This window comes from Leptinotarsa decemlineata, unplaced genomic scaffold (assembly GCF_025532065.1).
Source record: "Leptinotarsa decemlineata unplaced genomic scaffold, Ldec_3_MD MMD2_tig00000199_RagTag_RagTag, whole genome shotgun sequence".
In the NCBI taxonomy this organism is placed as follows: Eukaryota; Metazoa; Arthropoda; class Insecta; order Coleoptera; family Chrysomelidae; genus Leptinotarsa; species Leptinotarsa decemlineata.
In genome coordinates this window covers 14,674,069-14,692,416 of record NW_027412544.1, presented here as the reverse complement: position 1 = coordinate 14,692,416, position 18,348 = coordinate 14,674,069, and the positions used below count along the sequence as shown (strand labels likewise).

Below are 18,348 nucleotides of genomic sequence, written 5' to 3'. Positions count from 1 at the left end.
CATATGAATTTCACAGTAGAAAAATCATTGATATTATGGCGATACAATAGAGAGTTGTCATTTTTAGAAAAAAAAATAAGAAAAACTATAGGACAAGCTATAATATACAAAATTGAAACAAGATATCTTTCGTACATTCTTATGAGTCCTCAAATGGATTTCGCTTTGAAAAAAGTCTTTCATCGAGTTTATGAAATAGGAAGAAATAGGAAGAACGACCATTTTTCGAAAAAAATGCTTTTTTAAGAAAAACTATTGAAACTAGCCATAGGAAATATTTAATGAAATTTGTAGAGGTCCTGTTGACGCTCCTTATGAATCAATAATATACAGGGTGTTTTATTTAAAATAAGGAAGATTCTGCAAATATTTGTTTACAATATGTGGCAAGCGGTTTTTCATACCCTGTATATCACAGGTCGACTTCAGATTCATCGTTTGAGAGAGTTACCACTGTAGAATATATGACCAAAAAAAAAAATACAATTGGACTTGGCACAACTTTATAATTTCAAATATACTGGGTGACGAATATTGGAAAAAAAACCTGTCATGCTAGATATCTCGAAAACCGTCGATATTTTCGAAGTGAAGATATACATAAAGTGTCTTTCATTTTCTATGTAAAAACCGAAAAAACGATAAAAAATATAGGTTGCCATTTGAAAAAACAGAGTTGGGATCCGCCCAGAAAAAATTGAACACCCTGTGTGACCGCCAATATTTTTATTTTGTCGAGCTTGAGTAGATGTGTAGATCATGCAAAGAAATAACTTTAAGGCACAAATCTGGAAGAAAAAGTCTTCCTGAAACATTGAATTACACGAAAGAAATATTCTTTCGAAAAAAATACTTTTATGTGAACACTGAATTTTACAGAAAACACTTTTTTTACTCAATTTGTATTCCAAACATTCGTTATGAATTCAAATCAGATATCATTCACTGGGTTTCTACACTATATACTAAATGAAAATAAAAATTCAACTTACATGGAACATTGTCATGCTCACTGGTAGACATCGATGTTTCGCCGTAGGACACTTGCCTTAGTGCTCTTCAGTACCAATCTGGATAAGATTATAAGAAAAGGCACATATTTCATTTATGAATTACGATTTTTTATGTCACGGATTAAGTTTGATCTACTTATGTCATGTTCATAACGAATGTTTGGAATACAAACTGGGTAGAAAAAAGTGTTTTCTGTATAATTCAGTGTTCATATGAAGGTATTTGTTTCGAAAGAATTTTTCTTTCGTGTAATTCAATGTTTTTAGAATGTAGCTGGTACAGGAAGATGTTTTCTTTCAGATTTGTGTCTGAAAGTTTCTTCTTGGCATGATCTACACATCTATGTATACAGTTACTTCTTTTGAAAATGATTACTTTCTTCCTTTCTTTGGAAGATTCCCGCATTTTCTATATCAAGATGGAGTAGTAGAAAGCCAAAAACATTCTTTCCCAAAAAAAATTATCTATTCCTGAAAATATAACCCTTTCAAATTAAAACAGAAATCCTTTTGAAAGTCTTCTTTTTTTTTACAAAGTTTCACTCATGCTTTCAGAAGTTGATTTCGGTGAACAATCCTGCGGATTGTTTTCATCTAGATTCTATATAGATAATCAAATCAAACATGTCAAAATTTTTATTAAATATCATACAAGATAGACCGAAAAAACATTCCACAAGCAAATTCTTGACAATCAGTTGATAGAGGACTGTGATTTTCTTTTTGATGAAGTTTTGGGTCTCGATGCCATTTTAGATTCTCTGTCGAAACTCATATTTCTCCAGTACCTTCTGAGATGCTTGATACTGTCAATATACGTTTGCAGCTTGATCATCTCATTATCACATTTCTGTTCAATCATCTGTAAGTGCTGTTTCGGAGATTCAGGGAGAACAAGCTTGTTTCTTAAGTGTATAGCATTGACTTTATATTTCGGATTTGCTCGGTTGGATGGCACTGCCGACGGCTGAATTGAATAATTTGCCATTCCAGAGGAGCTCATCCCATTATCCTGAAAATTCGGATTATACCCTCATGTATTTCATCTGTGTTGCGCACTTGACAGTGACGTATTAAAGGACATGAGAGAATTATGGCGATAGGATGCAAATGAGCGTTATAAAACGGTTTGGAAGTGAGGAATCATTTTGGGAGTCGTAAAAGGATTACGTTGCTTGAATGAATAGGCTTGTTCGTTCACTCTAGGAATTTGAACGTAAAATATATAATTACATATATTTCATAAAATTTCTCTACCTATGGTTTTTTGTATGTCCAGTGATACAGAGTAAAGTACTGGATATTGTTTTCTATATTCAACTTCACTCAGATTCGAATAATATTTGTGGGATATAATTACTTGATTCGCGAAAGGCATTATTTAACTAAATCATAACATCATTCTGCAAAAGTTGGGTTATATCGGCATTAGAGGAATAGTAATTGAATGGATTCGAAATTAAACAACGGAAACCGAAACAACTGAAATGCAGAACTGCTAAGATTTGAATTTGCTTCATTGCTTTGAATTGAATAGTGATATATTTCTTTTTGTCTATTCATTACTTAGAAAACATTTTTTATAATTTGTTTTTGCTGAAATATGTTTTCAATTGTTTGTGAATCCTACATTTTTGTTGTATTTGTTTTCAACTGCAATTTTTTTTCCTTTTTTTTTTCATAAACTACACCTCACGATTTGATCTCCATAAACTTTATTTGAAAAATATATCACGACATGTTCCGCTAACACAGTAGCTTTATCAACAGTGATTTGAATACTTCAAGTTGCTTCTTACACTAATATTTATATAATACAGGTAATCATAATTGAGACTACCTCCAACAAATTACCAAAACCTCTAGCTGAGGTACCTCTTCAATTATGATCACCTGAATCATATTACCTCACTTCTACATCAATAATAATTCTTTCTCGGTCCAAGAAAAACAATTCAACAATAGTTATCTATTCAAATCCAGTTGGTTATTCATTAGAAAGTTTGAATTTTTGAGTCTATTAATTCCCATTGCTTCCAAATGGTTCAATTTCAAACATTTATTTTCTATGTGTAAAATTTCGAACTCTTCTTTAAAAATATGATTTTCTTCTGAAACATGATTTGAATATGTTGAACTTGTTTTCTTATTTACATAGCTCACATGATATTCCTGGATTCGATTCCTAAATGTTCTGCCAGTTTGACCAATATACACCTTAGGACACGTATCTGGTGTCTGTAGAGTAGAGAGGGTGAGTGTAGACTCACAGCACTTAGGCCACATGTGACCCATTGCACATCCTCCCGAGGAGTTGTCCTCCGAGGTCATCGTCCATCCTATCCTTTCCAAGAAGGTGAACAGGTCACTAGGAAACATCTCCTTAATATTGGCAGATGTGATGACTCACCGAACACACACTCTCTTTGGAAACCTTGAGGTATCTCACGATGGCCTCCGCGAAGGTGCAGCGATATTACTGTCGATGCGCGGCTTCTTCAACCTTTTTGGGGTTCCCTCCGTGGAGTGGCACAAGTGAGGGAGCTTTCCTGCAGGAGTAGCCAGTTCCTTGCCTTTATTCAAGGCGGAGCTCTTGGCGCCCGCCGCAGGAAGTGCCTTTGCTGTTGAAGGTGATCTGCTATGTCCAGCCTCACTCCAAGCCGTAGATTGGGGTGGACATTTCGGTTCATCCCCAGCCACCGCCTTAGATTGGGGTGAGCACTTTTGTCCAGCCTCGGAATTGGTTTTTGTTGTTTCTGTTGTTTCAATCATGTGTATTCCCTCGGATAGCAAGGAAAGAGTTGGTGACCTCTGGTAGAGCCTCGCATTACCAGAGGTAGGCCGATTATAATGAGGTGATGCCCAGTTTCCCATGGGGATCGTTCGTGACCGCATATCACCCTGCAGCCATTCAGATGTCGGCACGATTCCTTACACCTTAGCTTGGGTAGGCTGGTCCACGGTGGTAAGTTTTGCAAAGGCTTCAGGGGGGTTTTACTTCCCTTCACACTTCTTATTTCTGCCACTGACCAGGAGTCCGGCGACTCCGTCCGTAGGGCCACATTGGCTTTCCGGACAGGGCCTCCAGTCCCCTGGCCGTTTCCCTATCCGCCACCTGGGGACTCGCCCGATAGGTAGCCCAACCCACGGGACCTTAGGACACGTTCCACACTTTAATTTCTCCTGATTGCTCGAATTTGGATGTTTTACCATCATTATGTTCAACTAACTTTCCCAACGTATTACTTGGTCTATATGCAATTTTAACATCTTGTTTCCTCAAAAATGAAGCCACGTTTTCCGTTGTTTGTCCTGAATACGTTAAAGCTCTATAATTTTGATTATCTAACTTATCATTAGGAAAAAAGTCTCGATTCGCTTTTGCGTAGACTTTTTTGGAAAATATTTTGTTTAATAATTTGGCTTTAAACCCATAGTTTACTGCAATTTGCTTGATGATATTGAGTTCTTTATTGGAATTATCTATTGAAAAAGGAACATTGACTAGGTAATCTGTGAATCATGCTATTGTAAGCTGCTACTTTGTGTTGATATGGATGGGTAGAATCGTAATGTATAGTAATATCCGTATAGGACGGTTTGTGATAAATTGAAAAATCATGTTTGTTGTTCATCTACTGATTGTTAGTTCAAGAAATTGATTGAGTTGTCTGCTTCTACTTCAAAAATGAATTTAATGTTTTCATTAATTTTTTCATGAAAAGTATCAAATTGCCTCTTAGTACCTGTGAAACATACCAAAACGTCATCCATATATCTATGCCAATGCCAATATGTTTAGAGGATGATCTCTAGATTATCCATGAAAATTTCTGCAAGTAATGGGCTTAATGTGTATCTGTTTAAAAAAAAATCTGTTTAAAATCTGTTTTTTCGTTAACTAGCTGTCGCACCCCTACGAACGAAAACCCTCAGAAGTCGAAACTTGTGCGAGCTAAGGATTAACGAGGTTTTACCTTTTAACGTGTGATTCCTAACACGGGTCGGACGATAGCAAGTGAAGATCGATCGTTCAGACTAAGGCTTGAACCACCGACCAACACGGCAGTCAATTCGAGTGAGTGAACAAAGCACCCATTAAACCTACTGAAGAGGAATAAATATCGTTGTTGAATTGAAAATTATTTTGTTTGGGACATAAAGACAGAAGATCAATGATTACTCGTTTTATAACTGGGTTCACTCTATATTTATCTAATAATTATATTACTGAAGTAACATTATCATCAGGAGGTATGCTGGGAAACAGATTCTGTACATCAAAGTATAGTAATTTTGCGTTGTCTGGTAAAGGTATGTTCTTTATTTTATTGATTTAGTCATATACATTCCGTAGACTGAATTTTGGTTGGAAGTTACAATGGTTCAAGATAATACTGATTAGTCTTTCTGTCAATTTCACTGATGGTACAGTGACAAAGGAAACCACTGGTCTAACTGGATAACTCTGTTGGTGCAGTTTTATGAATGAGTATAATTTTGGGGGGTTCATCAATGTTAATTCAAACTGTTCCCTTTCAGTAAAAGTATGTTTGATTTTTTCAAAAAATCTTTCACTTATCTTAGACCGAGAAAGAATTATCATGAACGTAGAAGTGAAGTAACATGATTCAGGTGATCATAATTGGAAAGGTACCTCAGGTAGAGGTTTAGGTAATTTGTTGGAGGTAGTCTCAATTATAGTTACCTGTAGTTTATAAATATTAGTGTAAGAAGCAACTTGAAGTATTCAAATCGCTGTTGATGAAGCTACTGTGTTAGCAAAATATGTCGTGATATATTTCTCAAATAAAGTTTGTGGAGATCAAATCATGAGGTGTAGTTTATGAAATAACTATGGATCTGCATCAAGTAACAGTTGAATCAAGCAGAAAATTATTTTTCCTCTCCTCCCTCTATGCATAATAATTCTCAAATGGCAATACTTCAATCCGTTGCATTAAATGTTCGCATTTATGAGATATGGTTACTTCTAGGTATACAGCAGCCGAAATGTCATGGTCGGTAAAAAGCCTCTCCTTCAAGATGTGCAGAAGATGTATAGAAATCTGTTATCAGTCTGTTAGATTATTCGAGCCGTAAAAGTAAAACTGCTAACAAAAGTTTCAATTCTTTTTTCCCAATACTTTCCTTGTCATAAAACGACCCAAACTTTATGTAAATACGATTCCTCCCACCGGCCAAGACTCAGACTGATAGCTGTATCTTGTGCTTGTGTGTTTCAATTGAAGGATATGAACTGGTGAGAAATAATTCGCTAGTAAGAAGGGGGGGGGTCTGCTTTATATACCACGGTTATTCTGAAAAAAAATCTGGAGTATTTAGAACAGTTAAGGTATAGTATAAATACCACCTAACTCGAATAATATGTGTTTCCTGAATAAGTTCGAGGAAACTCTTATTACTATACTTTCAGATTATGACAAAATAATATGTAGGTACTGGAGATTTCAATATACATTTTTCAGATTTGAATTCTAAACTGCCGAATAACTTACGAGCAAAAACAGAAATGGTTGATTTGATACAGATAATTGATTTTCCCAGCCGGGTTTCTGGAAATAACGTTTCTCTTGTAGAATTGCTGTTTACTAATTTTGGAATTGTGAATGCTGATGTGACCAATGCTGATATAGCTGATCACTTTATTATTTCTTGCTCGTTACAGTCAAATATGAAGCCCCGTTCTTTGAAAAATATACTTATAGAAATTTCAACGACATCAATCTGAACAGTTTTCAAAGAGATATTGAAAATTTTTATTGAATTTATATATTGAATCAATTGATGATAAAAAAAATATTTTGTTATTGGCTGATATATATCCACCACAGAAAACCTAGTATTTGGCGAAAAAAATACACCCCATGGATTACTATAAATTTCAGATTGATGCAAATACTGCGTGAGGAAGCTCTCAGAACGTATTCAAGGAGTCAACAGCCTGTTGATCTTAATTATCACAGAAAGTTGAGGAATTCCACTTCTTCCTCCATCAGTAGAGAAAAAAGCATATTTAGAGAAGACACTTCAGAATTCTCATAGCAGACAACAATGGAAGGTATTCAAAAAATACGTTATAAAAGGAGTTATAAAAAGTAAACATAATGAATTACCTGATAGTCTAGGAACTTGGAACAAAAACCCCCAGAAGCCTTTGCAAAACATGCCACCGTGGATCAGCCTACCCAAGCTAAGGTGTAAGGAAACTACCGCTTGGAGTGAGGCCGGACATAGCAGATCACCTCCAACAGCAAAGGCACTTCCTGCGGCTGGCGCCAAGAGCTCCGCCTTGAATAAAGTTAAGGAACTGGCTGCCCCTTCAGGAAAGCTCCCTCACTTATGCACTCCACGGAGGGAACCCCAAGAATATTGAAGAAGCCGCGCAACGACAGTATTATCGCTGCACCTTCCGAAACCTTCGCGAAGGCCACCGTGAGATACCTCAAGGTTGCCAAAGAGAGTGTGTGTTCGGCGAGTCTTGGCCTACACCTGCCAATATAAAGGAGATGTCTTCTAGTGACCTGTTCACCTTCCTGGAAAGGACAGGATGGACGATGACCTCGGACAACTCCTCGGAAGGATGTACAATGGGTCACATGTGGCATAAGTGCTGTGAGTCTACACTCACCCTCCCTACTCTACAGATAAAGATACAGATGCGCTGAGTAATGACCCACTACCTCAAAGTGATATAGTGAATTGCAATTTAAATTCTATTAAAGAAAATAATATCAGCTTTTCGCATTCTCCCAAACAAATGTGGATTATGTTTCCACAATAATTTGTGATATTTAATCTTAGTTTTTTGGGACTGATAATCATCATATTGATATAATTCTGCTTTGTTGTTCATCATATTGTGAATGAATGTTTGAATTGTTGTTACTTTCCTAATGCTTGAAAGCGTGCTTTTGTACTTCTATCAGCAAAAATCAGTAACCCAACGAAACACAGTCACTTATGAAGTATAACCGTGCATTATGAACTTTTGGGAAAAATGAAACCAATACTAAAAATCAAATTTTTCATGTAGTCACTACGTATGTCACTCCAGGAACAAATTCGATTACTGAAATGGTGTGCAGTGGATTTGTATGCGGAATTAAATTTGCATACCAAACACACACACATAAATCACGGTTTCTTTAGTAAACCTGGCGAAAGTTTTCGGGGTATTAAATCACCGATATGCACAATGATATTTGTTATACTTTGACGTGACAATTCATATGAGAATCCAAAAAAGAACAGAGATACTAATCACACATGGTATTATACTCTCGATATAATCAACAATGAGTAATGTACTATTCAATCATCTCTTGAGTTGAAGGAAAAATATAGATTAGTTTAACCTGAGCCAGACTTTGATGTTCATTGTAATCAAAAGGTTCACAAAATTATATATATATGCTGTTGTGAAAAAAATGTTCGTGAAGTGCACTCTGAAGACAAAAAAATACCACCCATAGGTACAGGTCATAATTTCTTCGCACATTTCAGGCTAGAGGCTATGATTAAGTATACAATTTTGTTGTGTGTCCAAGGTGGAATGAAGAAAATGTATGATTTCTATCGCATATTCTGTTTGAATACACTTTTGATAACAAATAGTATTATGTCATTTCAAAATTATAGATATTGTCAGATGAGAATCCAAATATTGGTTTAAGATAACAAGAACCAATATGATGCGGTTCGTTGAATAACAAATCAATAGGGCCGTTTATTTTCAGAAAATTTGAATAGATGTAGTTAAATGTTCCGCCCATTAACATTCCCATGATAAATGGTTAGATGGCCTCCTTATTCTACAGATTTTACAACTTATGATTCCTCTTGGGATGAAACAAAACATTCAAAACAAACATTTACTCGAGAACTTTTCAATTTGAAGCATCTTCTTGAGATGTTCCTTCAATAATTACAATTGTGTGAAGAATAGCATATACATGTTGATGAATGAAAAATTACTTTCAATGTAGGGATTTTTGGTTCACTAAGGAAAAACTGAGTCGAATTTTTGAAATTCGGCAATTTCATCTGGTACTGCTAACAAATGATGACAAAAAGACCAATAAAGTGTAATTATTACGAAAAAATGTTATTTCGGAGAACATGAATTTTTCAATTGTGAAAACATTTAAGATGGGTGGATGAAGGTCGGCAGTTTACGATCGTGAAAATATTTCATTACGAAATAGATGATTTATCAACAGTTTCAACTTTCGTATTTGAGTATGTAGACCGGAGCGTTATAGTTTCACTTCAGGTTTGTAATCACCGGAAAAAATATATAAGTTCAATATTTGTTAAAAACAGTGCGAACTGTTGAAAGTAATGATGCGTTAATAATAATTCCATACCTTACTTGTAGAGCAGCCTAAAATTTTCAATCTTTCTAAAGCCAACATTTTTTTTTCGTTGTTAAGTTCATTTCTGAGTTGGTCGATATTATTTTTCATGGCAAGAATTCTCGCTCTGAGATCGCAATCATTTCTTCTTTTTCTTTCTCCAGCGGTGATTATACCTTCAATTTTATCGGTTGCAGGTTTGTCAATGAAAATGTGTGGTTGATCTCCCATAGATTTATGCATTTTGTGGATATATTTGTAACTTCAAATTTTGAATGAATTGTGTCAAAGTTTGAACAATCCGTCATATAGATACCTGTCACCAACACCTACTCTGGAATTTGTCTCAAACGATAAGGAAAATGTATGAAATCAAATAGCATATTTATAGAAAAGAGGGATACTTTCAACTGATCATAATCATTTAGTTTTCTCAAGTGAAATATGGAACTTTGGTTTTCAGAACACCAGCAGTGCAATACTCGTTTCGTCGCGCATTTCACTAACCAAGTTGGTGTCTCCAGGAGTTCTGTAGTTCTAGCATTTGTGTAAAGTGTTTGTTTTGAATTTATTGTATGCTAGGGATTCCAGTTTTACCTTCTATCAACCCCACTTTGATTACAGAAACGAAAACACTGAATGTGGCAGAACGTCTCGAGTAGAAACAGGGTGATAAGTCCAAATCTGTCAGTTGAAAGATTGGTGAAATTTCGTTTTCGGTCTGAATCTGAACTCAAAACTTCTTCAAGAACTCCTTATTTTGTACAAAAACGTTTAGTTTTCCAATTTTTTCAATGTATATTGTTATGAATACTATTGATTTCAATTAAATGACACTTTTAGAAGGGACATAACCTCAGAAATCAATGCGATGTTAGCAAATTTGATAGAAATTTTATCAAGTCAAATACCTCTATTTCTATTAGTACCTACAGGGGTAGTATATAATGGCGAATGTAATGAATCATGTCATCATTATCTTTTAGATACCCGTTTAAATATACGTTATATACATATATATATATATATATATATATATATATATATATATATATATATATATATATATATATATATATATTACTTTTACCAACTAGAGACTTAGGTATTGTTTATTTGGATATTTTGTATTCTTCATATGTACTATGTTATATCATCATTATCAACTTAAGATTCAATTGAACCTCCCCGTCTAATCCCCTATGCACAGACTTGATCTTCTGTAGGTTTGCCCATTTATTCCCCTTCCCCGCTTATCTTCTGCACTATGTCATATGTATATGAAAAAATGTAAAATAAGAGGAGAATAAATTATTATTATTATTATTGTTAGTTTATTGTGTGAGTTTGAAAATGTCCGTATAGGACGAAACTGCAGTAACGTTAGTTACAAATAAAAGTGCTAAAAAACATAGAAAAAATTTTCATTTTTCTCTTCATTAGGATTTCCCACCACGTAGTAACGGCTACATCCATCAATTTATTAACAAACACTTTAGTAAAGCCTTCGGAGAATGAATATGATAGATTTTCACTTTCATTCATCTAGTTCTAAGCATTGCTTTTCTTTAATATCCCCCTCTTTTATTTTTTGTACGGGTCAAATCAAAAAATTTAAATTTAGGATAATGAAATTATTGTATGAATACTTCATTTTGAAGTGAAACTAACACATGAAACTTCCAAGATGGCGAATGGGGGCCATCTGGGAAAAAAATTAAATGGAAAGAGGGGTCCTGTGATACATCTTTTTGAAGCTCCTGACAAATGCTTCACAACTCTAGAATGTAATGTCAATATCTTCAACTACTACAAAATGGCGGAACAGTTTCGTACACCTTTTGCTGCAATTAGCTCCATAAAAAATATTAAAGGTGTTAAATCTGGCGAGCGGGCTGGCCATTCTGTAAGACTTCGACGGCCAATCCAACGACCGGGAAAATTAGTATCCAAATAGTTTCTTACTTGTCTGGAGTAATGGGGTGGTGCTCCATCTTGATGGAATACAATATTCATATCGAATTCATTAGGATTCGCTTCAACGATTTCAGTGATGAGAGGGTCAACAGTAGTTTCCAGCATATTTAAATACAGTTCCTCTGTTAATTTCGATCAATAAATAGACGTCTTACAATATGGTTTCCCAATATTCCTTACACTTTGTAAATTTTTTCTGGATATTGGGTATGTGTTTCCCGGGAAACGTGGTGGTTGGTGTCACTCCAATAACGGCAATTTTTTCTGTGAACATTGCTGTCTGAAAAAAATGTACATTCGTCATTAAAACAAATATTGTGGAGATAGGTAGGATGCCTTGCAATGGTTTTCGTCATGATTTCGCAAAATTCTGTTTTTTGATCAGGGTCATGTTCAGTTAATTGGTGTACCATTTTATTTTGTATGAATGATACCTATTCCTCTTCAGAAGTCTCCACGCAGTAGAAGGAGACACCTCACAATTATTTGCGACGGAATAAGTAGATAGTTCTGGATTTAATACCATCTCACCAATTATTTGAACTTGCTGGTCTTCCGGAATGGACGAATGACCTGGAGCTTTTTGTTATGTACACCACCGGTAGTTGTGAGTTTGGATACGAGTTCCCTCAAATATTTTCTACAGATAGGACGATTGAGAAAACATTCATTAAAAATTCTTTCGATCTCGTGAAAGTTACACATTGCACCGTAAATAAAAATTGCTTTAATTTTTTCTTCCAACGGACGAGAATTGACCATTTATAGATTATTGACGTGATACCTTTCTACTAGTGAAACCGAAAACTAAATGAGAATATTCTAACTGAACAATGATGTTCATTGTCGTACTAACTTTTTCTGTCGTTTTTATAAACAAAAAATGACTTAACAAACCTTATCGGGTTGTTGGAATTGCCATATTGCAAATTGTGATTAGTGAAATATTATTGGAAATAAATTTGTTTAAGACAGTTAATTCTTCAATTTGTCACAAGTGGTGATCAGAAGTGGATTTGTAAAATAAATCTGTGTGCGTTTGCTGGACAATCTCTGTATTGCGGTGAAATTGACTATAAGACTTATTTGTTCGCGCAGAGAGACTGGTGATTCGTTGTGTTTCGCGAAGTGGACAGTACCGGACTACGGAAATATAAACGGATAGACTTTTCTTGCGAAAAATAGACTTGTGAAAGTAAATAAGTGTTTCGGACATAAGTGTTTTGGATTAAAATAAGTGGACATATACAGTTTTGTCGAAAATAGGCAATAAGAGACAAAATGTGTTCGAAGAAAGTGCACCGAGTGGACTTGAAAGTTGCCGAATTGAAGCAAGAATGGGAGGAGTGGGAGCAAGATTATTCCAGAAAGAAATCAGTACTCCAGAGTAGACTGTGGGATAACTTGACTGAATTAGGAGAAGATCCCGAAACATATTCATTCGAAGTTTCTGGGGGTGATTTGAGTTCAATAATGAGCATATTCGATGAGAATACCAAATCGCTGAAAGATGAACTTCAACAAATTTCGGTAAGTCTGGAGGAGAAACTTCTGGAAAATTCTAAGAGTTTGTAAGACAATGTTTGCAAAAATTTGGTGAGTTTTAAAGATACACTTCAACAAAATTTGATGTGCCTGGAGGAGTAGCTTCGCGAAAATTCAGTGAGTTTGAATGATGAACTTCAACAAAATTTGAAGTGTCTAGAGAATAAGCTTCTAGAAAATGTAGAAGGCTTAAATGAAGAACTCTGTTGTGTGGCGAGTCTACTCGAAGAAAGAATAGGAATCATCGAGGCAGAGATAGATAAATTCAGAGAGGAAACCAAAGAGGAGATCTAAGATGAAATCGGGGAAGAAATGAAGTGAATGGAAAAAAATTAGGCGATGAAATCAGCAGGATGAAGGAAACAATTAGCAAGTTGCAAAACCAAATCGTTAATTCCGCCCATACCACAGAAACTCTTACCGGAACTGAAAGATGTCAAAGGCAGTTAATTGTATCATCTTTCAAGCATGTGAAATTTTCTGTTCCATTGTCATAATTTTCGTTGTCTTAAATCGTTGTGGTCAGACTTTCCAGAATGTCCGGGTAAAATGTACTCTCTTCTTCAGAGTCGCTCTGTGATGATCATTACGGCAAGCTTGTCCTTTGCAGTTGCTATAAGCTCAAGTGCTTTGCATCCATAACATACACCACATCCATTCCTGCAACTAAAAAATAATTTTATGAGTAATTCTTCAGGAGCTTGTGAATATATTGTTGTTATTGCCTCCAGGAATTGATTTTGCAGCATCCAACTCCATTCTTGAGGTTCTAAATTATGCTCTAAACATTTCTGAACCTGATAATAAATACGAATCATATGCTGATGGGCTGCTGCACTTGTCAGTGGAACATTGGACAACTGGACAGGTTCATGAAGTTTTGTTGAGATCACGAACTGAATATATTAAAAATGAGCGATATTGTCCTCAGATTCAGAAGTATTTTATATCGCTAGTGAGATGCGTAATCAATTTTCATATCATTGCTGTACAGGGCAGTCTTCTGCGTTTTGTGTTCAGTTGCATCAAGAGTTTTCAGATGATGATTTTGAGAAGAAAGTAATATTTTGTAAATGGGCTTAGCAACATTTGCTACAAGAAAGAATTTTTTTCATTCATGTTTCATGTTTCGATAAAACGAGGTTTGTGAGTAGACATAATTTCCGTTACTATTCAACAGATAACCCCTATTTCTTTGAAACTACCAGTCATACAAAATGATCCCTGAATGTATAGAGAAATATAATTGGAAATTCTATCGTTGGGTCATATTTCTTTAAGGAAAGAATAACTGGCTTGATTTACCTCTAACTGGAAAACCAGTTACCACAATTAGGTAATCATTTACCCACTCGAATCAAACGAAAAATGTGGTATTTACACGACGCAGCATCTGTTCACCATACCGTTCGTATTGATAATTATTTGGACACTGCATTTCCCAGAAGATGTATCAGTAGAGGAGGTCCCTTCAAGTGGCCACCTCACTCATCAGCAAGGTGGCTACTTATTTTTTTTTATTATCGTTTCAATTATTTACTCTCATGAATGGAAAAATGAAAAAAAAATATAAAGAGTTTTTCCATTAACCAGCTGTCGTCCCTTTAAGAACGGGCAGCCCTCAGAAGTCGGAACTTGTGCTAGCCAAGGAATAACGAGGTCTTACGTTTCAACGTGCGATTACCAATACTTTCTCTCAGAAAAAATATCCTGCAGTCACTAGGATTTCAACCCACACGACCGGCAGATAGAATAATTGAAAAGCGATGCTTCTGATCACTTGACTACCTGGTCCTGAATATTTCAACGAAAACATGTTCTTCAGACTTTTTCCAATCGATTTTCAGTTTTGAGTTTGGTATTGTGATTATGTTAAATTCCAATAAGAGCAACCAAGTGTCAATACGTAAATAGAAAGCCAATTTTTGACAAATAGAAAATTGAATTGTAAATTTCTCAAAAGTGTCAATTTCAGAAACTATTTTGTCGTGTCCGAAGCATAATGGGTGTTTTTTAAAATTTTTTTTTTTATATTTGAATTTGTTCAAGTTAATGCCTCTGTATACAATCTCCTGTTTGACAAATGTAACTTTCACTCCATACCATCTCAATCTTGCGTTTTGATTATTTTGAATAATTCTGCTTGAATTTCATCCATACATTTTTTATGATGGCATTTGTGGTGGTCTGTTTCCCTGAAGATTTTCTTACTTTATACAATTACTTGACAACGCCGCAATATTTTTTGAAGAGGGAAAGACGTTTTCATGAAGTTCAGTTCAGCAGTGACAAAATTCACGGGGGGATCCATTTGAAAAATGATGATTTGTATTGCCCCGCCTCAAAGAAACACTCTATATGTTCCAAAATGACTATATCAATGATTATTTTATCCTCAGATCGATTTGACAAAATCTTATCTCGACTAATTGGCATAATCATTGTTTCGTCGAAACAAACTTCATAAGATTTCCAATGTGCAATTGTTTTTCTTAGTTGTTCTATTGCTTTTATGTTTTTAGTGTAGTCTGAGTATCCGTGAGATATACCAATTTTTAAACCGTATTGTCTTTGTAAATAACTAACGTATCTATCAAGAACCCCTGAGAATGTATCATCTTTACTCCATCCGATGCGATGCAGAAGAAATCCACTATCTATGGATCCAGATAGTATATTTGGTTCTTTTTGTAGACGGCTTACTTATTACTGAACATAGCCAACAACGAATAGAGATAGAATTTCATATGATTACTCTTGGCAAAGTAGAATTATATATGGAGAAAAATGAATTGGTTATCAGTCTGAAACAAAATTTCGAAAGTCTTTCGAGAAGATTATGAATGGAAAACTGTAAATCAGTAGTTACTTCGATAGAAAAGGATTTGAAATCAGAGAAATTACTGACATTAGTCTGAAAACTAACTGTTGGTAGTCTTATGTTCATTATGCATGTCCAGATATTTGTTTCGCAGTAAATTGCATAAGTTGTTTTCAGAATTGTGTAGGAGAGAGAATTGAGATATCTAGGTGGACATTCTGAACTGAAACTTTGTTATAGGTGACGAGAAAAAGCCCCAGTAATGATTGGTTTTGTTGATTCTGATTGGGCAAATGACCCCGATCAAATGACCCCGATAGCAGATAAACTCCAGGTATTTAATCAAATCAACTCCAGGTTATTCATTCAAATCATTCTGAAATCCGATTTCCTGAACAGCATAGAAAAAACTGTGTGTTTCACTTCCAACTATTGAAGTTGAGTTCGTTGCTGCTTGTGAAGGAATTCAGCTGAGTATTCTGATGACTGACAAAAATATATTTTCCTACTCCTATACGAATTTTTGAGAATAATGAGAAATATATTTAACTTTCCAATAATCCCCATACAAAACGGTCCAAGCACATTGAAATATCACTTCATCAGAGAAAAAGTGATCAGCAGAGAAAAAGAGCTGAGGTATGTGGAATCCAACTGACAAGAAGCAGATATACTGTCGAAAGGACTGACAACAAATATGTTTTCAGAGCTTCAAAGTCTAGTAGAGTGGAAGATGGACTTCCTATATAGGAGGGGTTTTGAGGAATGAATATGGAAACTCCAATTCATGATGAGCCGATACAAACTACAAGTTTGTACTAGACGATAGGAACTACAAGTTTGTATCGGCTAGTATTTTTTTTATGTTTTACAAAAATTGACTAGTGTCCGAATAATAAATATTTTCTAAAAATTTTGGTATATTATATAGTCCGTTTTTCATCTGCAATCTGTTTGTAGTGGCTGAAAAGAGAATTAGAAAAAGAGTATTTATTCCATGATTCCCAATAATTTTTCACCTTGGAATTATTGGAAACATCTTAAAAGAAAAGCCGTTTTTGGTAGTTGGGAGAAATAAAAAAGTTCATTTCAGTTTTTCCCTAACTCTTGTGATACAAAAAGTATTAATGACGATTTGAAAATCCAAATTTTCTTCGAAATATTCGAAATAGGATATGTAGACACATGAGAAAATGAAAAAAATGGTACATTCATAAACATAAAATCAACTTGGACAGCGTCGCTTCAGTATTCACATTCGTGATATCCAATTATCTTTCTGAAATTAATAATCTGAATTAATCTGAATTATTAATCAATATATGAATTTCTGAACAGTGCGAAATCGTTTCAGCAGAAGAGAGAAGAATCGGGAGATATCCAGAATCGAAAAGTGGGATTTGAACCCACCTCTAACATAGCAATGGCTTCAAATGTTAAATTCTCTCACCAACTGGCTAACAATTAACTAGATAGTTGAGGCTATTTTTCCTTTATATAATCCATAAAACGCATATCATTTATAACTAATGATAATTCTAAACAAAAAATATTCAACCGACGTCAGGTCATACTACTTATGTATAACTTTCACGGATATAATTAACTTCAACTCTTTTCCCTAGAGTTGGTTCTGATTCTGAGAATAAAGAAATATAGTTTAAAAAACTGAAAAACATGCTTTTGAAGAACATCGAACTGAAAAGTTAAGAATATTTTTCTTCAAATAAGCTTGAAACAATAACAAACGAAAAATACTAGTATTATTGTGAAAAAAGCGACGGGCGCTTGATATACAAAAAAATGGCACAAAGCGCTCACGCTTTTTTCACAATAATACTAGTATTTTTCGTTCGTTAGAGTTATTTATTATTATGAAAAAGAATATTTTTAACTTTTTACTTTGATGTTCTTCTAAAGCGTGTTTTTTAGTTTTTCAAACTATATTTATTTTTCATTTTTCAGTTTCCTATGCTATAAATGCGTGTTTTTTCGTCTTTTCAAACTATATTTATTTTATCTAAACTTTGGGATCAATCAGCAGTATATAGTTTAGAAAAAAGACCATTGATATTTTTCGATTCCGGAGAGGGAGCCTGAATATCAGCTACCAAGCCCAAGGCAGCAGGCGCGCAAAGGAGGTTACAAATAAGGCAGCAGGCGCGCGTGTTAATAAAAAAAAAACTTTTTTCAAATGAAAAAATACATGTGAAGTGAGTTCGAATTATATCTAGGAGATTACGTACAGCGCCATCTGCCCGCAAACATTTCAAGCAATAATGTCGATGTATCAAAGAGGTTACATACAGCGCCATCTGCCCGCGATCATGCAATAATGTCGATAATTCTGTCAAATACAGATTCCGATATGAAATATCAAGGAGAGTTACAAACATACTAACAGGTGAGGCTAATGATAAAGCGTGTAAAAAAAGGTAGGATCCATTGAAAAATAAAATATTCCTTCAAAATGTCTTCCAAATTTGATCATGAATGGTGAATATACTTTGATGCATTTTCTGAAAACCAAATTGTTATCATCAGAATATAATTGCAACTTTCTTCCTTGTAGTGCTATCATAAAATGTGCCTCCGTCTTTTCTAACTTTCAAAC

General features: G+C 34.7%; 1 protein-coding gene and 1 long non-coding RNA gene across 2 annotated transcripts in view; one reads left to right on the top strand and one right to left on the bottom strand.

The window, feature by feature from the left end:
• nAChRalpha4 (nicotinic Acetylcholine Receptor alpha4) overlaps positions 1–18,348 on the top strand; it is a 700,819-nt gene that overhangs the window by 278,131 nt on the left and 404,340 nt on the right. The window lies entirely within an intron of this gene.
• On the bottom strand, positions 1,634–10,158 carry LOC111516360 (uncharacterized). Its single transcript, XR_012464989.1, has 2 exons — positions 9,404–10,158; positions 1,634–2,025 (listed from the first exon to the last, which is right to left on the bottom strand). It is a non-coding gene; the product is annotated as an uncharacterized lncRNA (long non-coding RNA).